We start from the raw sequence: 24,119 nt of genomic DNA, 5'->3' as shown, positions 1-24,119 counted from the left end.
TTCCTTTCCCTATGGCTTCCACAAGGTGTGAACAGTCTTTAGACATCGTTTCAGGCTTTTATTCTGAAAAAATGAGCGAGAATGATCACATCGCGTCAGTGGATAGCCAGATGTCCTCAGATTTGTGCATGCGCGCGTGCCGGGAGCGAGACCTTTTCTTTCTCTCTTCTATTGAAATGGCTACCGTCGGTTGAAATATTATCGATTATGTATTGTAAAAACAACCTGACGATTGATTATAAAAAAACGTTTGACACGTTTCGAACTTTACGGATGCTATTTGGAATTTTCTTCTGCCCGTCGTGACCGCTCGAGCCTGTGGCTTACTGAACAAAATGCGCCAACCAAATGAAGGTTTTTGGACATAAAGAGAATCTTTATCGAACAAAACAAACATGTATTGTGTAAATGGGAGTCTCGTGAGTGCAAACATAGGAAGATCATTAAAGGTAAGTGATTAATTTGATTGCTTTTCTGACTTTCGTGACCAATCTACTTTGCTGCTAGCTGTTTGTAATGCTACCTACGGTAGCCTGAGAGCTGTCCTCAAATAATCTCATGGTTTGCTTTCACCGTAAAGTATTTTTGAAATCTGACACGCCGGCTGGATTAACAACAAGTCACGCTGTGTTTTAGTGTATTGCACTTGTGATTTCATGAAAATTCAATATTCAATTCACCGGATGTAGACGAAAATGATCCCGCTAAAGGGATCTGTGCGGCAAGAGGTTTTAATGTATATTTTTCTACCATGTCGTTAAAAGAGAATTTGTCACTACGTCCAACCAGCCTCACATCCACAGACTATGTCTATGGATTCATGTGGGCACGCGGTTTGTTGATGTCAATGTAATGAACAGAGTTCCCCATGGTGGCAGTGTGATTATGTCATGGGCAGGCAGAAACTAGGGACAACAAGTACAATTACACTTTATTGATGGCAATTTGAATGCACAGAGATAAAGTGACTAGATCCTGAGGCCCATTGTCGTGCCATTCATCCGCCCGCATCAACTCGCGTTTCAACATTCGGGCTCCCAAGTGGAGCAGCGGTCGAGGGCACTGCATCTCAGTGCAAGAGGTGTCACTACAGTCCCTGGTTCGAATCCAGGCTGTATCACAATTGGCGCACAATTGTCCCAGCGTCGCCCAGGTTAGGCCGTCATCTTAAATAAGAATTTAACGGCTCTTAACTGACTTGCCTAGTAACATAAAGGTTAAATAAAAAAAATATAAAAATATGATAATGCACGGCTCCATGTCGCAACAGTGTCGCAACAGATCTGTATTCCCAGTCAAATGAAATCTATAGATTTGCCTTTCCCACATATGTTATGTTACAGCTGTAATGAACACTCAGGGAGAAAAAGGTGTAGATTCACGTGTAGAGCGTGGCAGGTGTTTATTTCCGCTTGCAGAAGGCAGGAATCGTGGTCGCAGGCAATGGTCATACACAGGTAGACAAACAGGCAGATGAATCAAAGCTAGGATTGAAGGCTATAACAAGTTCTGACAAAAGAGCTAGGAAAAGGCTTAGTAGAGTCAAAACGAACAATACCTCACAAAGGCACAAATAAGGAGCTGATGAGACCAGGTCAGTAACAAACACAGGTGAAATCAATGAACAAAAAAATGAAAGACAGGGCTACGTTCAAGAATACAAAGAAACAGAACACAATGTTGACTAAGAAAATTAATACAGAACCTTACAGCAGCCTTGTTCTAAAATTTATTCAATTATTTTTTTGCTCATCAGGAGGGCTATGGCTTACGATACCTGGCATCAGAGGAGAAGGGATAGCCTGGCGGAGAACAATACCCCATAATACCCCACAATACCCCATAATGACAAAGCGAAAACAGGTTTTTTGAAATGTTTGCAAATAAAAAATAAAAAACAGAAATAGCTCATTTACGTAAGTATTCAGTACCCTTTGCTATGAGTGTCGAAATTGAGCTCAGTTGCGTCCTGTTTCAATCGATCATCCTTGGAGATGTTTCTACCATGTGGGTAATTAAATAGATTAGACATGATGTGGAAAGGCACACACCTGTGTATACACGGTCCCGTAGTTGACAGTACATGTCAGAGCAAAAACCAAGCCATGAGGTCAAAGGAATTGTCCGTAGACCTCCGAGACAGGAATGCTTCGAGGCACAGATCTGGAGAAGGGTACCAAAATATTTCTGCAGCATTGAAGGTCCCCAAGAACACAGTGGCCTCTTAAATGGAAGGCCACACTGAGCAATCAGGAGAGAAGGGCCTTGGTCAGAGAGGTGACAAGACTCTCTGGTCTGATGAAACAAAGATTGAACTCTTTGGCCTGAATGTCAAGCATCAAGTCTGGAGCAAACCTGGCACCATCCCAACGGTGAAGCATGGTGTTGACAGCATCATGCTGTGGGAATATTTTTCAGCGGCAAGGACTAGGAGACTAGTCAGGATCGAGGGAAAGATGAACAGAGCAAAGTACAGAGAGATCTTTGATGAAAACCTGCTTGAGGACGCTCAGGACCTCAGACGGAGGCAAAGGTTCACATTCCAACGTACAACATACCTAAGCACACAGCCAAGACAACACTGGAGTGGCTTTGGGATGAGGCTCTGAATGTCCTAGAGTGGCCAAGCCAGAGCCTGGTCTTGAATCTGATCGAACATCTCTGAAGAGACCTGAAAATAGTTGTGTAGCGACTCTCCACATCCAACCTGACAGAGCTTGAGAAGAATGGGAGAAACTCCCCAAATGCATGAGTGCCAAGTTCTGACCTTTATTTCCTTTGTTTTGTCATTATTTAGTATGGTCAGGGTGTGAGTTGGGTGGGCAGTATATGTTTGTTTTTCTATGATTTGGGTATTTCTATGTTTCGGCCTAGTATGGTTCTCAATCAGAGGCAGGTGTCATTAGTTGTCTCTGATTGAGAATCATACTTAGGTAGCCTGGGTGACACTGTGTGTTTGTGGGTGATTGTTCCTGTCTCTGTGTTTTGCACCAGATAGGGCTGTTTTGGGTTTTCACGGTTCTTGCTAGTTTGTTAGTTTGTTCATGTGAAGTGATTTATTAAAGCATGAATCAAAATAACCACGCTGCGCTTTGGTCCGCCTCTCCGTCAATGGAAGAAATCCCTTACATGTAGCAAGAAGATTTGAGGCTGTAATCGCCGCCAAAGGTGCTTCAACAAAGTACTGAGTAAAGGGTCTGGATATTTATGTAAATGTGATATTTCAGTTTTTTATAACGTTTGCCAAAATTTCTAAAAATACAGTTTTTGCTTTGTCATTATGGGGTATTGTCTTTCCGAATACACTGTATCTTATCTATTGTGTGTGTGAAAAGTAACACATACACTGAGTGCACAAAACATTAAGAACACCTGCTCTTTCCGTGACACAGACTTACCAGGTGAATCAAGGTGAAAGCTATGATCCTTTATTGATGTCAATTGTTAAATCCACTTCAATCAGTGTAGATGAAGGGGAGACAGCCTAAATAAGGATTTTTAAGCCTTGAGACAATTTAGACATGGATTTTGTATGTGTGCCATTCAGAGGGTGAATGGGAAAGACAACATTTTTAAGTGCCTTTGAACAGGGAATTGCAATACTGCTGGGTTTTTCATGCTCAACAGTTTCCCGTGTGTGTCAAGAATTGTCCACCATCCAAACGACATTGAGCCATCTTGATACATACTTCCGGCGCCGACAGAGATGGCCGCCTCGCTTCGCGTTCCTAGGAAACTATGCAGTTTTTTTTTTTTTACGTGTTATTTCTTACATTAGTACCCCAGGTCATCTTAGGTTTCATTACATACAGTCGGGAATAACTACTGAATATAAGAGCAGCGTCAACTCACCATCAGTACGACCAAGAATATGACTTTTGCGAAGCGGATCCTGTGTTCTGCCTTTCACCCAGGACGACGGAATGGATCACAGCCGGCGACCCAAAAAACGACTTCGTAAAAGAGGGAAACGTAGCGGTATTCTGGTCAGACTCCGGAGACGGGCTCATCGTGCACCACTCCCCAGTATCCATCTCGCCAATGTCCAGTCTCTTGACAACAAGGTTGGTGAAATCCGAGCAAGGGTAGCCTTCCAGAGGGACATCAGAGACTGTAACGTTCTTTGCTTCACGGAAACATGGCTCACTGGAGAGACGCTATCGGAGTCGGTGCAGCCAGCTGGTTTCTCCACGCATCGCGCCGACAGAAACAAACATCTTTCTGGTAAGAAGAGGGGCGGGGGCGTATGCCTTATGGCTAACGAGACGTGGTGTGGTCACAAAAGCATACAGGAACTCAAGTCCTTCTGTTCACCTGATTTAGAATTCCTCACAATCAAATGTCGACCGCATTATCTACCAAGGGAATTCTCTTCGATTATCGTCACAGAATTCTCTTCGATTATAATCATATATATTCCCCCCCAAGCAGAGACATCGATGGCTCTGAACAAACTTTATTTGACTCTTTGCAATTTGGAATCCATACATCCTGAGGCTGCATTCATTGTAGCTGGGGATTTTAACAAGGCTAATCTGAAAACAAGACTCCCTAAATTGTATCAGCATATCGATTGCGCAACCAGGGCTGGCAAAACCTTGGATCACTGCTATTCTAACTTACGCAACGCATATAAGGCCCTGCCCTGCCCTCCTTTCAGAAAAGCTGACCACGACTTCATTTTGTTGATCCCTGCCTACAGACAGAAACTAAAACAAGAAGCTCCCACGCTGAGGTCTGTCCAACGCTGGTCCGACCAATCTGATTCCACACTCCAAGACTGCTTCCATCACGTGGACTGGGATATGTTTCGTATTGTGTCAGACAACAACATTGACGAATACGCTGATTCGGTGTGCGGGTTCATTAGAACGTGCGTTGAAGATGTCGTTCCCATAGCAACGTTTAAAACATTCCCAAACCAGAAACCGTGAATTGATGGCAGCATTCGCGTGAAACTGAAAACACCCGAACCACTGCTTTTAATCAGGGCAAGGTGACCGGAAATATGACCGAATACAAACAGTGTAGCTATTCCCTCCGCAAGGCAATCAAACAAGCTAAGCGTCAGTACAGAGACAAAGTAGAATCTCAATTCAACGGCTCAGACACAAGAGGTATGTGGCAGGGTCTACAGTCAATCACGGATTACAAAATGAAAACCAGCCCCGTCACGGACCAGGATGTCTTGCTCCCAGGCAGACTAAATCACTTTTTTTGCCCGCTTTGAGGACAATACAGTGCCACTGACACGGCCTGCAACCAAAACATGCGGCCTCTCCTTCACTGCAGCCGAGGTGAGTAAAACATTTAAACGTGTTAACCCTCGCAAGGCTGCAGGCCCAGACGGCATCCCCAGCCGCGCCCTCAGAGCATGCGCAGACCAGCTGGCTGGTGTGTTTACGGACATATTCAATCAATCCCTATCCCAGTCTGCTGTTCCCACATGCTTCAAGAGGGCCACCATTGTTCCCAAGAAAGCTAAGGTAACTGAGCTAAACAACTACTGCCCCGTAGCACTCACTTCCGACATCATGAAGTGCTTTGAGAGACTAGTCAAGGACCATATCACCTCCACCCTACCTGACACCCTAGACACACTCCAATTTGCTTACCGCCCAAATAGGTCCACAGACGATGCAATCTCAACCACACTGCACACTGCCCTAACCCATCTGGACAAGAGGAATACCTATGTGAGAATGCTGTTCATCGACTACAGCTCGGCATTTAACACCATAGTACCCTCCAAGCTCGTCATCAAGCTCGAGACCCTGGGTCTCGACCCCGCCCTTTGCAACTGGGTACTGGACTTCCTGACGGGCCGTCCCCAGGTGGTGAGGGTAGGCAACAACATCTCCACCCCGCTGATCCTCAACACTGATCCGCTGATCCCCACAAGGGTGCGTTCTGAGCCCTCTCCTGTACTCCCTGTTCACCCACGACTGCGTGGCCACGCACGCCTCCAACTCAATCATCAAGGTGGTGAGGTGAGGGCCCTCGGAGTGTGGTGTCAGGAAAATAACCTCACACTCAACGTCAACAAAACTAAGGAGATGATTGTGGACTTCAGGAAACAGCAGAGGGAACACCCCCCTATCCACATCGATGGAACAGTAGTGGAGAGGGTAGCAAGTTTTAAGTTCCTCGGCATACACATCACAGACAAACTGAATTGGTCCACCCACACAGACAGCATCGTGAAGAAGGCGCAGCAGCGCCTCTTCAACCTCAGGAGGCTGAAGAAATTCGGCTTGTCACCAAAAGCACTCACAAACTTCTACAGATGCACCATCGAGAGCATCCTGGCGGGCTGTACCACCGCCTGGTACGGCAACTGCTCCGCCCACAACCGCAAGGCTCTCCAGAGGGTCGTGAGGTCTGCACAACGCATCACCGGGGGCAAACTACCTGCCCTCCAGGACACCTACACCACTCAATGTAACAGGAAGGCCATAAAGATCATCAAGGACAACAACCAACCGAGCCACTGCCTGTTCACCCCGCTATCATCCAGAAGGCGAGGTCAGTACAGGTGCATCAAAGCTGGGACCGAGAGACTGAAAAACAGCTTCTATCTCAAGGCCATCAGACTGTTAAACAGCCACCACTAACATTGAGTGGCTGCTGCCAATATACAGACTCAACTCCAGCCACTTTAATAATGGGAATTGATGGGAAATGATGTAAAATATAAAACTAGCCACTTTAAACAATGCTACCTAATATAATGTTTACATACCCTACATTATTCATCTCATATGTATACGTATATACTGTACTCTATATCATCTACAGCATCTTTATGTAATACATGTATCACTAGCCACTTTAACTATGCCACTTTGTTTACATACTCATCTCATATGTATATACTGTACTCGATACCATCTACTGCATCTTGCCTATGCCGCTCTGTACCATCACTCATTCATAATTCTTTATGTACATATTCTTTATCCCCCTACACTTGTGTGTATAAGACAGTAGTTTTGGAATTGTTAGTTAGATTACTTGTTGGTTATTACTGCATTGTCGGAACTAGAAGCACAAGCATTTCGCTACACTCGCATTAACATCTGCTAACCATGTGTATGTAACAAATAACATTTGATTTGATTTGATTTGATTTACAACTGTGGGAAACATTGGAGTCAACATTAGCCAGCAACCCAATGGAACGCTTTTGACACCTTGTAGACACCTTGTGTTCTCATTTACAACTGCGACCTGGCCAAGATAAAGCAAAGCAGTGCAACAAAAACAACAACATAGAGTTACACATGGGATAAACACATGTACAGTCAATAACACAATAGAAAAATCTATTTACAGTGTGTGCAAACGTAATAAGGTTAATAGGCCATAGTGGCAACATTTTGGAAATTAAACGTTGGGAGTTAAAGATGTGTAGATGATGATGTGCAAGCAGAGATACTGGGGTGCAAAAGAGCATAAAAAAATGACAGTATGGGGATGAGGTAGTTGGGTATGCTATTTACAGATGCGCTGTGTACAGGTACAGTGATTGGTAAGCTGCTCTGACAGCTGATGCGTAAAGTTAGTGAGGCAGATATAAGTCTCCAGCCTCAGTAATTCTTGCAATTCGTTCCAGACATTGGCGGCAGAGAAGTGGAAGGAAACGCGGCCAAAGAGGTGTTGGCTTTGGGGATGACCAGTGAAATATACCTGCTGGAGCACGTGCTACAGGTGGGTGTTGCTATGGTGACCAGTGAGCTGAGATAAGGCGGGGCTTTACCTAGCAAAGACTTATAGATGACCTGGAGCCAGTGCGTTTGGCGACGAATATGTAGCGACGGTCAGCCAACGAGAGCATACAGGTCGCAGTGGTGGATAATATATGGGGCTTCAGTGACAAAACAGATGGCACTGTGATAGACTACATCCAATTTGCTGAGTAGAGTGTTGTAGGCCATTTTGTAAATTATATGTCAAGAATGGTAGGATAGTCAGTTTTATGAGGGTATGTTTGGCAGCATGAGTGAAAGATTCTACCTTTCATTTTGGATTGGAGATGTTTAATGTGAGTCTGGAAAGAGAGTTAACAATCTAACCAGACACCTATGTATTTGAGGGCAGCGATCGGTTGATGAGCATATATTTAGTTTTTCTTGCATTTAAGAGCAGTTGGAGGCCATGGAAGGAGAGTTATATGGCATTGAAGCTCTGAAGTTCAAAAGCAATGTTATACAATTCAAAATGTTGGCTAGATATTTCAACTCTGTATGGCAAGAGTCTGTACGTTTGAGTCTGTTTGAGCTACAGCTCGCAGCTAAGGTAAATCTAATCACATTGTAGTCTGTCACGTCGTTTAGAACCGCTACATTGGCGACACACAAAATTCAGGAAAGATTGTTTAATATGAGAGGCTCAGCAATGTTAGAATTTTAAAAGTTGTGTAGTGTCCAACAGGATGTTCTCTTTGATGTTCAAATAAATAAAATAAAATAATATTTGTCACATTTGCTGAATACAACAGGTAATGCACCTTACTGTGAAATACTTATGAATGATTCTCCAGCATAGCAGAGTTTTAAAGTAAGACAAATTAGCAAAACAAAAAAAAGGAAAATAGTAACACATTAAAATAATAATGAGGCTATATAAAAAGGTCACGGGCACTGGTACAGAGTCAATGTGCAGGGGTATGGGTTAGTTTAGGTAATCTAAGGCAGCAGACAAAATTCCGTTGTCATCTCATTATGGAGAACATTAACATGCAATAAATGGACTTTGGGACAATAGATTTCGTCATCCACAATGGTGGTGACAATGACAATAGATGGTATATGAAAATGATTGTTGTTTTTGTTAAAATCAGGGTGAAAGAAACCCCACTGGTGTTCCCAGCCAGACCTTCACTGTTGGACCACCATGGAGAAATCAACCATAAGTTTGTGATGCCAGAATTGAGGTGGAAATTCACCACTAAGGACTCAGAAACTCAAAGTAAATGAAGCCATCTTTCTTTGTTTAAAAGAATTTGAGCAAGTTCTCATGCATTAAGAATCCATGTCAGAGGTTCTTGAGTTTATTCATCTCGAGACCCAAATGAAAAATTTACTGTCCTCGATTGACCAATAATAGTGAAAGACATCTCTTTTGTGATGTGATTTTGCTAGACAGAGATGTGGGTTAAATTAATGAGACTGGTTTGATTGAAATAGGTGTGGGTGTTCACATCTGCAAAATATATCTCTTTCATGGGTGCTGTGGCTTTGTTGGTTAAAGTCCCTTTCTTGTAAACAGGAGATCCTGAGTTCAAATCTCAACAGTACCTTTTGAAGCATTTTATTGTACACATTCGAGGACAAGGTCAGAGTGGAGGGCACTCATGTTTTCTCACCAATCGGTTTAGAGAATTAGAGATGATGTGAGGAGGATGCAATTGAGATATTCCAATGTCACGGAAAAAGGGCACTTTTTGAATGGATAAAGCTCGACTGTTTCTTCACTTTATTCATTATCGAGAACAATATGAAAAGTGTTTAGCCAGCTTGTGCACATCACTTTCACAGCCTATGTAGGCTTTACAACGCTGTGGCTTAGTTGGTTAAAGTGCCACGTTCTGTAGCCAGCCGTGATCATATAGTGGTTAGTACTCTGCGTTGCGGCCGCAGCAACCCTGTTTTGAATCTGGGTCACGGCACAGCAATGTAATTTCAGATTTTTTTTTTTTAACAGATTAAGACTTACACTGAAAGCTAAGGACCTCAGCAACTCTGCCTTTTGACAAAGTTCCTCAGCATATCGTAGGTTAATTACTTACACGAACTGATTCATCTGCTGTTTCAGAGGTTTTTACCATTTTTAAGCTCGAGAGCCAAATGAGAATTGCAGTGTCCTCGAACGACCAACATTATGAAGAAATAGTGTATGATTCTGAATGTTTACTCATATCTCGCGACCCATCTATGACATGTTAATAACTGCTTTGGGTCCCAAATCATAGTTTAAGAATCCATGTCAGAGGTTCTTGAGTTTATTCATCTCGAGACCCAAATGAAAAATTTACTGTCCTCGATTGACCAATAATAGTGAAAGACATCTCTTTTGTGATGTGATTTTGCTAGACAGAGATGTGGGTTAAATTAATGAGACTGGTTTGATTGAAATAGGTGTGGGTGTTCACATCTGCAAAATATATCTCTCTCATGGGTGCTGTGGCTTAGTTGGTTAAAGTGCCTGTCTTGTAAACAGGAGATCCTGAGTTCAAATCTCAGCAGTACCTTTTCAAGCATTTTATTGTACACATTGGAGAAGGTCAGAGTGGAGGGCACTCAGGTTTTCTCACCAATCGGTTTAGAGAATTAGAGATGACGTGAGGAGGATGCAATTGAGATATTCCAATGTCACGGAAAAAGGGCACTTTTTGAATGTGTAAAGCTCAACTGTTTCTTCACTTTATTCATTATCGAGAACAATATGAAAAGTGTTTAGCCAGCTTGTGCACATCATTTTCACAGCCTATGTAGGCTTTACAAATCCACTTCTTGTAGCCAGCCGTGATCGTATAGTGGTTAGTACTCTGCGTTGTGGCTGCAGCAACCCCGTTTCGAATCCGTCTCACGGCACTGCAATGAAATTTCAAAAGGGTTCTTTTTTGAACAGGTTAAGATTTACTCTGAAAGCTTAGAAACTCAGCAACTCTGCCTTTTGACAAAGTTCCCCAGCATATCGGAGTTTAATTACTTACACGAACTGATTCATCTGCTGTTTCAGAGGTTTTTACCATTTTTAAGCTCGACAGCCAAATGAGAAATGCAGTGTCCTCGAACGACCAACATTATGAAGAAATAGTGTATGATTCTGAATGTTTACTCATATCTCGCGACCCATCTATGACATGTTAATAACTGCTTTGGGTCCAAAATCATAGTTTAAGAATCCATGTCAGAGGTTCTTGAGTTTATTCATCTCGAGACCCAAATGAAAAATGTACTGTCCTCGATTGACCAATAATAGTGAAAGACATCTCTTTTGTGATGTGATTTTGCTAGACAGAGATGTGGGTTAAATTAATGAGACTGGTTTGATTGAAATAGGTGTGGGTGTTCACATCTGCAAAATATGTCTCTATCATGGGTGCTGTGGCTTAGTTGGTTAAAGTGCTTGTCTTGTAAACAGGAGATCCAGAGTTCAAATCTCAGCAGTACCTTTTCAAGCATTTTATTGTACACATTGGAGGAGAAGGTCAGAGTGGAGGGCACTCAGGTTTTCTCACCAATCGGTTTAGAGAATTAGAGATGATGTGAGGAGGATGCAATTGAGATATTCCAATGTCACGGAAAAAGGGCACTTTTTGAATGTGTAAAGCTCGACTGTTTCTTCACTTTATTCATTATCGAGAACAATATGAAAAGTGTTTAGCCAGCTTGTGCACATCATTTTCACAGCCTATGTAGGCTTTACAAATCCACTTCTTGTAGCCAGCCGTGATCGTATTGTTGTTAGTACTCTGCGTTGTGGCCGCAGCAACCCCTGTTCGAATCCGTCTCACGGCACTGCAATGAAATTTCAAAAGGGTTCTTTTTTGAACAGGTTAAGATTTACTCTGAAAGCTTAGAAACTCAGCAACTCTGCCTTTTGACAAAGTTCCCCAGCATATCGCAGTTTAATTACTTACACGAACTGATTCATCTGCTGTTTCAGAGGTTTTTACCATTTTTAAGCTCGACAGCCAAATGAGAAATGCAGTGTCCTCGAACGACCAACATTATGAAGAAATAGTGTATGATTCTGAATGTTTACTCATATCTCGCGACCCATCTATGACATGTTAATAACTGCTTTGGGTCCAAAATCATAGTTTAAGAATCCATGTCAGAGGTTCTTGAGTTTATTCATCTCGAGACCCAAATGAAAAATTTACTGTCCTCGATTGACCAATAATAGTGAAAGACATCTCTTTTGTGATGTGATTTTGCTAGACAGAGATGTGGGTTAAATTAATGAGACTGGTTTGATTGAAATAGGTGTGGGTGTTCACATCTGCAAAATATATCTCTCTCATGGGTGCTGTGGCATAGTTGGTTAAAGAGCCTGTCTTGTAAACAGGAGATCCTGAGTTCAAATCTCAGCAGTACCTTTTGAAGCATTTTATTGTACACATTCGAGGACAAGGTCAGAGTGGAGGGCACTCATGTTTTCTCACCAATCGGTTTAGAGAATTAGAGATGATGTGAGGAGGATGCAATTGAGATATTCCAATGTCACGGAAAAAGGGCACTTTTTGAATGGATAAAGCTCGACTGTTTCTTCACTTTCTTCATTATCGAGAACAATATGAAAAGTGTTTAGCCAGCTTGTGCACATCATTTTCACAGCCTATGTAGGCTTTACAAATCCACTTCTTGTAGCCAGCCGTGATCGTATTGTTGTTAGTACTCTGCGTTGTGGCCGCAGCAACCCCTGTTCGAATCCGTCTCACGGCACTGCAATGAAATTTCAAAAGGGTTCTTTTTTGAACAGGTTAAGATTTACTCTGAAAGCTTAGAAACTCAGCAACTCTGCCTTTTGACAAAGTTCCCCAGCATATCGCAGTTTAATTACTTACACGAACTGATTCATCTGCTGTTTCAGAGGTTTTTACCATTTTTAAGCTCGACAGCCAAATGAGAAATGCAGTGTCCTCGAACGACCAACATTATGAAGAAATAGTGTATGATTCTGAATGTTTACTCATATCTCGCGACCCATCTATGACATGTTAATAACTGCTTTGGGTCCCAAATCATAGTTTAAGAATCCATGTCAGAGGTTCTTGAGTTTATTCATCTCGAGACCCAAATGAAAAATTTACTGTCCTCGATTGACCAATAATAGTGAAAGACATCTCTTTTGTGATGTGATTTTGCTAGACAGAGATGTGGGTTAAATTAATGAGACTGGTTTGATTGAAATAGGTGTGGGTGTTCACATCTGCAAAATATATCTCTCTCATTGGTGATGTGGCTTAGTTGGTTAAAGTACCTGTCTTGTAAACAGGAGATCCTGAGTTCAAATCTCAGCAGTACCTTTTGAAGCATTTTATTGTACACATTCGAGGACAAGGTCAGAGTGGAGGGCACTCATGTTTTCTCACCAATCGGTTTAGAGAATTAGAGATGATGTGAGGAGGATGCAATTGAGATATTCCAATGTCACGGAAAAAGGTCACTTTTTGAATGGATAAAGCTCGACTGTTTCTTCACTTTATTCATTATCGAGAACAATATGAAAAGTGTTTAGCCAGCTTGTGCACATCATTTTCACAGCCTATGTAGGCTTTACAAATCCACTTCTTGTAGCCAGGCGTGATCGTATAGTGGTTAGTACTCAGCGTTGTGGCAGCAGCAACCCCTGTTCGAATCCGTCTCACGGCACTGCAATGAAATTTCAAAAGGGTTCTTTTTTGAACAGGTTAAGATTTACTCTGAAAGCTTAGAAACTCAGCAACTCTGCCTTTTGACAAAGTTCCCCAGCATATCGCAGTTTAATTACTTACACGAACTGATTCATCTGCTGTTTCAGAGGTTTTTACCATTTTTAAGCTCGACAGCCAAATGAGAAATGCAGTGTCCTCGAACGACCAACATTATGAAGAAATAGTGTATGATTCTGAATGTTTACTCATATCTCGCGACCCATCTATGACATGTTAATAACTGCTTTGGGTCCAAAATCATAGTTTAAGAATCCATGTCAGAGGTTCTTGAGTTTATTCATCTCGAGACCCAAATGAAAAATTTACTGTCCTCGATTGACCAATAATAGTGAAAGACATCTCTTTTGTGATGTGATTTTGCTAGACAGAGATGTGGGTTAAATTAATGAGACTGGTTTGATTGAAATAGGTGTGGGTGTTCACATCTGCAAAATATATCTCTCTCATGGGTGCTGTGGCATAGTTGGTTAAAGAGCCTGTCTTGTAAACAGGAGATCCTGAGTTCAAATCTCAGCAGTACCTTTTGAAGCATTTTATTGTACACATTCGAGGACAAGGTCAGAGTGGAGGGCACTCATGTTTTCTCACCAATCGGTTTAGAGAATTAGAGATGATGTGAGGAGGATGCAATTGAGATATTCCAATGTCACGGAAAAAGGGCACTTTTTGAATGGATAAAGCTCGACTGTTTCTTCACTTTCTTCATTATCGAGAACAATATGAAAAGTGTTTAGCCAGCTTGTGCACATCATTTTCACAGCCTATGTAGGCTTTACAAATCCACTTCTTGTAGCCAGCCGTGATCGTATTGTTGTTAGTACTCTGCGTTGTGGCCGCAGCAACCCCTGTTCGAATCCGTCTCACGGCACTGCAATGAAATTTCAAAAGGGTTCTTTTTTGAACAGGTTAAGATTTACTCTGAAAGCTTAGAAACTCAGCAACTCTGCCTTTTGACAAAGTTCCCCAGCATATCGCAGTTTAATTACTTACACGAACTGATTCATCTGCTGTTTCAGAGGTTTTTACCATTTTTAAGCTCGACAGCCAAATGAGAAATGCAGTGTCCTCGAACGACCAACATTATGAAGAAATAGTGTATGATTCTGAATGTTTACTCATATCTCGCGACCCATCTATGACATGTTAATAACTGCTTTGGGTCCCAAATCATAGTTTAAGAATCCATGTCAGAGGTTCTTGAGTTTATTCATCTCGAGACCCAAATGAAAAATTTACTGTCCTCGATTGACCAATAATAGTGAAAGACATCTCTTTTGTGATGTGATTTTGCTAGACAGAGATGTGGGTTAAATTAATGAGACTGGTTTGATTGAAATAGGTGTGGGTGTTCACATCTGCAAAATATATCTCTCTCATTGGTGATGTGGCTTAGTTGGTTAAAGTACCTGTCTTGTAAACAGGAGATCCTGAGTTCAAATCTCAGCAGTACCTTTTGAAGCATTTTATTGTACACATTCGAGGACAAGGTCAGAGTGGAGGGCACTCATGTTTTCTCACCAATCGGTTTAGAGAATTAGAGATGATGTGAGGAGGATGCAATTGAGATATTCCAATGTCACGGAAAAAGGTCACTTTTTGAATGGATAAAGCTCGACTGTTTCTTCACTTTATTCATTATCGAGAACAATATGAAAAGTGTTTAGCCAGCTTGTGCACATCATTTTCACAGCCTATGTAGGCTTTACAAATCCACCTCTTGTAGCCAGCCGTGATCGTATAGTGGTTAGTACTCTGCGTTGTGGCAGCAGCAACCCTGATTCGAATCTGATTCACAGCACTGCAATGAAATTTCAGAAGAGTTCTTTTTTGAACAGGTTAAGATTTACTCTGAAAGCTTAGAAACTCAGCAACTCTGCCTTTTGACAAAGTTCCCCAGCATATCACAGTTTAATTACTTACACGAACTGATTCATCTGCTGTTTCAGAGGTTTTTACCATTTTTAAGCTCGACAGCCAAATGAGAAATGCAGTGTCCTCGAACGACCAACATTATGAAGAAATAGTGTATGATTCTGAATGTTTACTCATATCTCGCGACCCATCTATGACATGTTAATAACTGCTTTGGGTCCCAAATCATAGTTTAAGAATCCATGTCAGAGGTTCTTGAGTTTATTCATCTCGAGACCCAAATGAAAAATTTACTGTCCTCGATTGACCAATAATAGTGAAAGACATCTCTTTTGTGATGTGATTTTGCTAGACAGAGATGTGGGTTAAATTAATGAGACTGGTTTGATTGAAATAGGTGTGGGTGTTCACATCTGCAAAATATATCTCTCTCATGGGTGCTGTGGCTTAGTTGGTTAAAGTGCCTGTCTTGTAAACAGGAGATCCTGAGTTCAAATCTCAGCAGTACCTTTTGAAGCATTTTATTGTACACATTCGAGGAGAAGGTCAGAGTGGAGGGCACTCATGTTTTCTCACCAATCGGTTTAGAGAATTAGAGATGATGTGAGGAGGATGCAATTGAGATATTCCAATGTCACGGAAAAAGGGCACTTTTTGAATGGATAAAACTCGACTGTTTCTTCACTTTATTCATTATCGAGAACAATATGAAAAGTGTTTAGCCAGCTTGTGCACATCATTTTCACAGCCTATGTAGGCTTTACAAATCCACCTCTTGTAGCCAGCCGTGATCGTAATGTGGTTAGTACTCTGCGTTGTGGCCGCAGCAACCCCGGTTCGAATCCGGGTCACGGCACTGCAATGAAATTTCAGAAGGGTTCATTTTTAAACAGGTTAAGATTTACTTTGAAAGCTTAGAAACTCAGCAACTCTGCCTTTTGACAAAGTTCCCCAGCATATTGCAGGTTAATTACTTACACGAACTGATTCATCTGCTGTTTCAGAGGTTTTTTACCATTTTTAAGCTCGAGAGCCAAATGAGAAATGCAGTGTCCTCGAACGACCAACATTATGAAGAAATAGTGTATGATTCTGAATGTTTACTCATATCTCGCGACCCATCTATGACATGTTAATAACTGCTTTGGGTCCCAAATCATAGTTTAAGAATCCATGTCAGAGGTTCTTGAGTTTATTCATCTCGAGACCCAAATGAAAAATGTACTGTCCTCGATTGACCAATATTAGTAAAAGACATCTCTTTTGTGATGTGATTTTGCTAGACAGAGATGTGGGTTAAATTAATGAGACTGGTTTGATTGAAATAGGTGTGGGAGTTCACATCTGCAAAATATATCTCTCTCATGGGTGCTGTGGCTTAGTTGGTTAAAGTGCCTGTCTAGTAAACAGGAGATCCTGAGTTCAAATCTCAGCAGTACCATTTCAAGCATTTTATTGTACACATTGGAGGAGAAGGTCAGAGTGGAGGGCACTCAGGTTTTCTCACCAATCGGTTTAGAGAATTAGAGATGATGTGAGGAGGATGCAATTGAGATATTCCAATGTCACGGAAAAAGGTCACTTTTTGAATGTGTAAAGCTCGACTGTTTCTTCACTTCATTCATTATCGAGAACAATATGAAAAGTGTTTAGCCAGCTTGTGCACATCACTTTCCCAGCCTATGTAGGCTTTACAAATCCACCTCTTGTAGCCAGCCGTGATCGTATAGTGGTTAGTACTCTGCGTTGTGGCCGCAGCAACCCTGGTTCGAATCAGGGTCACGGCAATGCAATGAAATTTCAGAAGTGTTCATTTTTGAACAGGTTAAGATTTACTCTGAAAGCTTAGAAACTCAGCAACTCTGCCTTTTGACAAAGTTCCCCAGCATATCGCAGGTTAATTACTTACACAAACTGATTCATCTCCTGTTTCAGAGGTTTTTACCATTTTTAAGCTCGACAGCCAAATGAGAAATGCAGTGTCCTCGAACGACCAACATTATGAAGAAATAGTGTATGATTCTGAATGTTTACTCATATCTCACGACCCATCTATGACATGTTAATAACTGCTTTGGGTCCCAAATTATGTTTAAGAATCCATGTCAGAGGTTCTTGAGTTTATTCATCTCGAGACCCAAATGAAAAATGTACTGTCCTCGATTGACCAATATTAGTAAAAGACATCTCTTTTGTGATGTGATTTTGCTAGACAGAGATGTGGGTTAAATTAATGAGACTGGTTTGATTGAAATAGGTGTGGGAGTTCACATCTGCAAAATATATCTCTCTCATGGGTGCTGTGGCTTAGTTGGTTAAAGTGCCTGTCTAGTAAACAGGAGATCCTGAGTTCAAATCTCAGCAGTACCATTTCAAGCATTTTATTGTAAACATTGGAGGAGAAGGTCAGAGTGGAGGGCACTCAGGTTTTCTCACCAATCGGTTTAGAGAATTAGAGATGATGTGAGGAGGATGCAATTGAGATATTCCAATGTCACGGAAAAAGGTCACTTTTTGAATGTGTAAAGCTCGACTGTTTCTTCACTTCATTCATTATCGAGAACAATATGAAAAGTGTTTAGCCAGCTTGTGCACATCACTTTCCCAGCCTATGTAGGCTTTACAAATCCACCTCTTGTAGCCAGCCGTGATCGTATAGTGGTTAGTACTCTGCGTTGTGGCCGCAGCAACCCTGGTTCGAATCAGTGTCACGGCAATGCAATGAAATTTCAGAAGGGTTCATTTTTGAACAGGTTAAGATTTACTCTGAAAGCTTAGAAACTCAGCAACTCTGCCTTTTGACAAAGTTCCCCAGCATATCGCAGGTTAATTACTTACACAAACTGATTCATCTCCTGTTTCAGAGGTTTTTACCATTTTTAAGCTCGAGGGCCAAATGAGAAATGCAGTGTCCTCGAACGACCAACATTATGAAGAAATAGTGTATGATTCTGAATGTTTACTCATATCTCACGACCCATCTATGACATGTTAATAACTGCTTTGGGTCCCAAATCATAGTTTAAGAATCCATGTCAGAGGTTCTTGAGTTTATTCATCTCGAGACCCAAATGAAAAATGTACTGTCCTCGATTGACCAATATTAGTAAAAGACATCTCTTTTGTGATGTGATTTTGCTAGACAGAGATGTGGGTTAAATTAATGAGACTGGTTTGATTGAAATAGGTGTGGGAGTTCACATCTGCAAAATATATCTCTCTCATGGGTGCTGTGGCTTAGTTGGTTAAAGTGCCTGTCTAGTAAACAGGAGATCCTGAGTTCAAATCTCAGCAGTACCATTTCAAGCATTTTATTGTAAACATTGGAGGAGAAGGTCAGAGTGGAGGGCACTCAGGTTTTCTCACCAATCGGTTTAGAGAATTAGAGATGATGTGAGGAGGATGCAATTGAGATATTCCAATGTCACGGAAAAAGGTCACTTTTTGAATGTGTAAAGCTCGACTGTTTCTTCACTTCATTCATTATCGAGAACAATATGAAAAGTGTTTAGCCAGCTTGTGCACATCACTTTCCCAGCCTATGTAGGCTTTACAAATCCACCTCTTGTAGCCAGCCGTGATCGTATAGTGGTTAGTACTCTGCGTTGTGGCCGCAGCAACCCTGGTTCGAATCAGTGTCACGGCAATGCAATGAAATTTCAGAAGGGTTCATTTTTGAACAGGTTAAGATTTACTCTGAAAGCTTAGAAACTCAGCAACTCTGCCTTTTGACAAAGTTCCCCAGCATATCGCAGGTTAATTACTTACACAAACTGATTAATCTCCTGTTTCAGAGGTTTTTACCATTTTTAAGCTCGAGGGCCAAATGAGAAATGCAGTGTCCTCGAACGACCAACATTATGAAGAAATAGTGTATGATTCTGAATGTTTACTCATATCTCACGACCCATCTATGACATGTTAATAACTGCTTTGGGTCCCAAATCATAGTTTAAGAATCCATGTCAGAGGTTCTTGAGTTTATTCATCTCGAGACCCAAATGAAAAATGTACTGTCCTCGATTGACCAATATTAGTAAAAGACATCTCTTTTGTGATGTGATTTTGCTAGACAGAGATGTGGGTTAAATTAATGAGACTGGTTTGATTGAAATAGGTGTGGGAGTTCACATCTGCAAAATATATTTCTCTCATTGGTGCTGTGGCTTAGTTGGTTAAAGTCCCTGTCTAGTAAACAGGAGATCCTGAGTTCAAATCTCAGCAGTACCATTTCAAGCATTTTATTGTACACATTGGAGGAGAAGGTCAGAGTGGAGGGCACTCAGGTTTTCTCACCAATCGGTTTAGAGAATTAGAGATGATGTGAGGAGGATGCAATTGAGATATTCCAATGTCACGGAAAAAGGTCACTTTTTGAATGTGTAAAGCTCGACTGTTTCTTCACTTTATTCATTATCGAGAACAATATGAAAAGTGTTTAGCCAGCTTGTGCACATCACTTTCCCAGCCTATGTAGGCTTTACAAATCCACCTCTTGTAGCCAGCCGTGATCGTATAGTGGTTAGTACTCTGCGTTGTGGTCGAAGCAACCCCGGTTCCAATCCGGGTCACGGCACTGCAATGAAATTTCAGAAGGGTTCTTTTTTGAACAGGTTAAGATTTACTCTGAAAGCTTAGAAACTCAGCAACTCTGCCTTTTGACAAAGTTCCCCAGCATATCGCAGGTTAATTACTTACACGAACTGATTAATCTGCTGTTTCAGAGGTTTTTACCATTTTTAAGCTAGAGAGCCAAATGAGGAATGCAGTGTCCTCGAACGACCAACATTATGAAGAAATAGTGTATGATTCTGAATGTTTACTCATATCTCACGACCCATCTATGACATGTTAATAACTGCTTTGGGTCCCAAATCATAGTTTAAGAATCCATGTCAGAGGTTCTTGAGTTTATTCATCTCGAGACCCAAATGAAAAATGTACTGTCCTCGATTGACCAATATTAGTAAAAGACATCTCTTTTGTGATGTGATTTTGCTAGACAGAGATGTGGGTTAAATGAATGAGACTGGTTTGATTGAAATAGGTGTGGGTGTTCACATCTGCAGAATATATGTCTCTCATGGGTGCTGTGGCTTAGTTGGTTAAAGTACCTGTCTAGTAAACAGGAGATCCTGAGTTCAAATCTCAGCAGTACCATTTCAAGCATTTTACTGTACACATTGGAGGAGAAGGTCAGAGTGGAGGGCACTCATGTTTTCTCACCAATCGGTTTAGAGATGATGTGAGGAGGATGCTATTGAGATATTCCAATGTCACGGAAAAAGGTCACTTTTTGAATGTGTAAAGCTCGACTGTTTCTTCACTTTATTCATTATCGAGAACAATATGAAAAGTGTTTAGCCAGCTTGTGCACACCACTTTCCCAGCCTATGTAGGCTTTACAAATCCACCTCTTGTAGCCAGCCGTGATCGTATAGTGGTTAGTACTCTGCGTTGTGGCTGCAGCAACCCCGGTTTGAATCCGGGTCACGGCACTGCAATGAAATTTCAGAAGTGTTCTATTTTGAACAGGTTAAGATTTACTCTGAAAGCTTAGAAACTCAGCAACTCTGCCTTTTGACAAAGTTCCCCAGCATATCGCAGGTTAATTACTTACACGAACTGATTCATCTGCTGTTTCAGAGGTTTTTACAATTTTTAAGCTAGAGGGCCAAATGAGAAATGCAGTGTCCTCGAACGACCAACATTGTGAAGAAATAGTGTATGATTCTGAATGTTTACTCATATCTCACGACCCATCTATGACATGTTAATAACTGCTTTGGGTCCCAAATCATAGTTTAAGAATCCATGTCAGAGGTTCTTGAGTTTATTCATCTCGAGACCCAAATGAAAAATGTACTGTCCTCGATTGACCAATATTAGTAAAAGACATCTCTTTTGTGATGTGATTTTGCTAGACAGAGATGTGGGTTAAATGAATGAGACTGGTTTGATTGAAATAGGTGTGGGTGTTCACATCTGCAGAATATATGTCTCTCATGGGTGCTGTGGCTTAGTTGGTTAAAGTACCTGTCTAGTAAACAGGAGATCCTGAGTTCAAATCTCAGCAGTACCATTTCAAGCATTTTACTGTACACATTGGAGGAGAAGGTCAGAGTGGAGGGCACTCATGTTTTCTCACCAATCGGTTTAGAGATGATGTGAGGAGGATGCTATTGAGATATTCCGATGTCACGGAAAAAGGGCACTTTTTGAATGTGTAAAGCTCGACTGTTTCTTCACTTTATTCATTATCGAGAACAATATGAAAAGTGTTTAGCCAAGCTTGTGCACATCACTTTCCCAGCCTATGTAGGCTTTACAAATCCACCTCTTGTAGCCAGCCGTGATCGTATAGTGGTTAGTACTCTGCGTTGTGGCCGCAGCAACCCCGGTTCGAATCCGGGTCACAGGCAATGCAATGAAATTTCAGAAGGGTTCTTTTTTGAACAGGTTAAGATTTACTCTGAAAGCTTAGAAACTCAGCAACTCTGCATTTTGACAAAGTTCCCCAGCATATCGTAGGTTAATTACTTACACGAACTGATTCATCTGCTGTTTCAGAGGTTTTTACCATATTTAAGCTAGAGGGCCAAATGAGAAATGCAGTGTCCTCGAACGACCAACATTATGAAGAAATAGTGTATGATTCTGAATGTTTACTCATATCTCACGACCCATCTATGACATGTTAATAACTGCTTTGGGTCCCAAATCATAGTTTAAGAATCCATGTCAGAGGTTCTTGAGTTTATTCATCTCGAGACCCAAATGAAAAATGTACTGTCCTCGATTGACCAATATTAGTAAAAGACATCTCTTTTGTGATGTGATTTTGCTAGACAGAGATGTGGGTTAAATTAATGAGACTGGTTTGATTGAAATAGGTGTGGGTATTCACATCTGCAAAATATATGTCTCTAATGGGTGCCTTGGCTTAGTTGGTTAAAGTTCCTGTCTAGTAAATAGGAGATCCTGAGTCCAAATCTCAGCAGTACCATTTCAAACATTTAGTGTACACATTGGAGGAGAAGGTCAGAGTGGAGGGCACTCAGGTTTTCTCACCAATCGGTTTAGAGAATTAGAGATGATGTGAGGAGGATGCAATTGAGATATTCCAATGTCACGGAAAAAGGGCACTTTTTGAATGTGTAAGCTCGACTGTTTCTTCACTTTATTCATTATCGAGAACAATATGAAAAGTGTTTAGCCAGCTTGTGCACACCACTTTCCCAGCCTATGTAGGCTTTACAAATCCACCTCTTGTAGCCAGCCGTGATCGTATAGTGGTTAGTACTCTGCGTTGTGGCCGCAGCAACCCTGGTTCGAATCTGGGTCACGGCACTGCAATGAAATTTCAGAAGTGTTCTATTTTGAACAGGTTAAGATTTACTCTGAAAGCTTAGAAACTCAGCAACTCTGCCTTTTGACAAAGTTCCCCAGCATATCGCAGGTTAATTACTTACACGAACTGATTCATCTGCTGTTTCAGAGGTTTTTACAATTTTTAAGCTAGAGGGCCAAATGAGAAATGCAGTGTCCTCGAACGACCAACATTATGAAGAAATAGTGTATGATTCTGAATGTTTACTCATATCTCACGACCCATCTATGACATGTTAATAACTGCTTTGGGTCCCAAATCATAGTTTAAGAATCCATGTCAGAGGTTCTTGAGTTTATTCATCTCGAGACCCAAATGAAAAATGTACTGTCCTCGATTGACCAATATTAGTAAAAGACATCTCTTTTGTGATGTGATTTTGCTAGACAGAGATGTGGGTTAAATTAATGAGACTGGTTTGATTGAAATAGGTGTGGGTGTTCACATCTGCAGAATATATGTCTCTCATGGGTGCTGTGGCTTAGTTGGTTAAAGTGCCTGTCTAGTAAACAGGAGATCCTGAGTTCAAATCTCAGCAGTACCATTTCAAGCATTTTACTGTACACATTGGAGGAGAAGGTCAGAGTGGAGGGCACTCATGTTTTCTCACCAATCGGTTTAGAGACGATGTGAGGAGGATGCTATTGAGATATTCCAATGTCACGGAAAAAGGGCACTTTTTGAATGTGTAAAGCTCGACTGTTTCTTCACTTTATTCATTATCGAGAACAATATGAAAAGTGTTTAGCCAGCTTGTGCACATCACTTTCCCAGCCTATGTAGGCTTTACAAATCCACCTCTTGTAGCCAGCCGTGATCGTATAGTGGTTAGTACTCTGCGTTGTGGCCGCAGCAACCCCGGTTCGAATCCGGGTCAAGGCAATGCAATGAAATTTCAGAAGGGTTCTTTTTTGAACAGGTTAAGATTTACTCTGAAAGCTTAAAAACTCAGCAACTCTGCATTTTGACAAAGTTCCCCAGCATATCGCAGGTTAATTACTTACACGAACTGATTCATCTGCTGTTTCAGAGGTTTTTACCATATTTAAGCTAGAGGGCCAAATGAGAAAGCATGAGTGTCCTCGAACGACAACATTATGAAAGAAATAGTGTATGATTCTGAATGTTTACTCATATCTTCACGACCCATCTATGACATGTTAATAACTGCTTTGGGTCCCAAATCATAGTTTAAGAATCCATGTCAGAGGTTCTTGAGTTTATCATCTAGGACCCAAATGAAAAAGTACTGTCCTCGATTGACCAATATAGTAAAAGACATCTCTTTGTGATGTGATTTTGCTAGACAGAGATGTGGGTTAAATTAATGAGACTGGTTTGATTGAAATAGGTGTGGGTGTTCACATCTGCAAATATATGTCTCTAATGGGTGCTGTGGCTTAGTTGGTT

The 24,119-nt window shown here is 41.3% G+C and overlaps 19 non-coding genes across 19 annotated transcripts; all 19 read left to right on the top strand.

The window, feature by feature from the left end:
- The first annotated feature begins 10,178 nt into the window (after nt 1-10,178).
- On the top strand, nt 10,179-10,252 carry trnat-ugu (transfer RNA threonine (anticodon UGU)). The gene has a single exon. It is a non-coding gene; the product is annotated as a tRNA-Thr (tRNA).
- Nucleotides 10,253-11,105: 853 nt separating this feature from the next.
- trnat-ugu (transfer RNA threonine (anticodon UGU)) lies at nt 11,106-11,179 on the top strand. The gene has a single exon. It is a non-coding gene; the product is annotated as a tRNA-Thr (tRNA).
- Nucleotides 11,180-12,035: 856 nt separating this feature from the next.
- On the top strand, nt 12,036-12,109 carry trnat-ugu (transfer RNA threonine (anticodon UGU)). Its single transcript has one exon. It is a non-coding gene; the product is annotated as a tRNA-Thr (tRNA).
- Nucleotides 12,110-12,965: 856 nt separating this feature from the next.
- Nucleotides 12,966-13,039, top strand: trnat-ugu (transfer RNA threonine (anticodon UGU)). Its single transcript has one exon. It is a non-coding gene; the product is annotated as a tRNA-Thr (tRNA).
- Nucleotides 13,040-13,895: 856 nt separating this feature from the next.
- On the top strand, nt 13,896-13,969 carry trnat-ugu (transfer RNA threonine (anticodon UGU)). The gene has a single exon. It is a non-coding gene; the product is annotated as a tRNA-Thr (tRNA).
- Nucleotides 13,970-14,825: 856 nt separating this feature from the next.
- Nucleotides 14,826-14,899, top strand: trnat-ugu (transfer RNA threonine (anticodon UGU)). The gene has a single exon. It is a non-coding gene; the product is annotated as a tRNA-Thr (tRNA).
- Nucleotides 14,900-15,755: 856 nt separating this feature from the next.
- On the top strand, nt 15,756-15,829 carry trnat-ugu (transfer RNA threonine (anticodon UGU)). Its single transcript has one exon. It is a non-coding gene; the product is annotated as a tRNA-Thr (tRNA).
- Nucleotides 15,830-16,103: 274 nt separating this feature from the next.
- On the top strand, nt 16,104-16,175 carry trnah-gug (transfer RNA histidin (anticodon GUG)). The gene has a single exon. It is a non-coding gene; the product is annotated as a tRNA-His (tRNA).
- A 511-nt stretch (nt 16,176-16,686) lies between these two features.
- On the top strand, nt 16,687-16,760 carry trnat-agu (transfer RNA threonine (anticodon AGU)). Its single transcript has one exon. It is a non-coding gene; the product is annotated as a tRNA-Thr (tRNA).
- A 274-nt stretch (nt 16,761-17,034) lies between these two features.
- Nucleotides 17,035-17,106, top strand: trnah-gug (transfer RNA histidin (anticodon GUG)). Its single transcript has one exon. It is a non-coding gene; the product is annotated as a tRNA-His (tRNA).
- Nucleotides 17,107-17,615: 509 nt separating this feature from the next.
- On the top strand, nt 17,616-17,689 carry trnat-agu (transfer RNA threonine (anticodon AGU)). The gene has a single exon. It is a non-coding gene; the product is annotated as a tRNA-Thr (tRNA).
- Nucleotides 17,690-18,545: 856 nt separating this feature from the next.
- Nucleotides 18,546-18,619, top strand: trnat-agu (transfer RNA threonine (anticodon AGU)). Its single transcript has one exon. It is a non-coding gene; the product is annotated as a tRNA-Thr (tRNA).
- An 856-nt stretch (nt 18,620-19,475) lies between these two features.
- On the top strand, nt 19,476-19,549 carry trnat-agu (transfer RNA threonine (anticodon AGU)). Its single transcript has one exon. It is a non-coding gene; the product is annotated as a tRNA-Thr (tRNA).
- Nucleotides 19,550-20,405: 856 nt separating this feature from the next.
- Nucleotides 20,406-20,479, top strand: trnat-agu (transfer RNA threonine (anticodon AGU)). The gene has a single exon. It is a non-coding gene; the product is annotated as a tRNA-Thr (tRNA).
- Nucleotides 20,480-21,327: 848 nt separating this feature from the next.
- On the top strand, nt 21,328-21,401 carry trnat-agu (transfer RNA threonine (anticodon AGU)). The gene has a single exon. It is a non-coding gene; the product is annotated as a tRNA-Thr (tRNA).
- A 267-nt stretch (nt 21,402-21,668) lies between these two features.
- trnah-gug (transfer RNA histidin (anticodon GUG)) lies at nt 21,669-21,741 on the top strand. Its single transcript has one exon. It is a non-coding gene; the product is annotated as a tRNA-His (tRNA).
- An 856-nt stretch (nt 21,742-22,597) lies between these two features.
- On the top strand, nt 22,598-22,669 carry trnah-gug (transfer RNA histidin (anticodon GUG)). Its single transcript has one exon. It is a non-coding gene; the product is annotated as a tRNA-His (tRNA).
- Nucleotides 22,670-23,179: 510 nt separating this feature from the next.
- On the top strand, nt 23,180-23,253 carry trnat-agu (transfer RNA threonine (anticodon AGU)). Its single transcript has one exon. It is a non-coding gene; the product is annotated as a tRNA-Thr (tRNA).
- Nucleotides 23,254-23,519: 266 nt separating this feature from the next.
- Nucleotides 23,520-23,591, top strand: trnah-gug (transfer RNA histidin (anticodon GUG)). The gene has a single exon. It is a non-coding gene; the product is annotated as a tRNA-His (tRNA).
- The last annotated feature ends 528 nt before the right edge of the window (nt 23,592-24,119 follow it).

The sequence above is a fragment of the Oncorhynchus kisutch genome, linkage group LG24 (assembly GCF_002021735.2).
Source record: "Oncorhynchus kisutch isolate 150728-3 linkage group LG24, Okis_V2, whole genome shotgun sequence".
NCBI lineage: Eukaryota > Metazoa > Chordata > Actinopteri > Salmoniformes > Salmonidae > Oncorhynchus > Oncorhynchus kisutch.
Note: the sequence above shows the minus strand (reverse complement) of the source record. Positions and strands in the feature narration are given on the sequence as shown.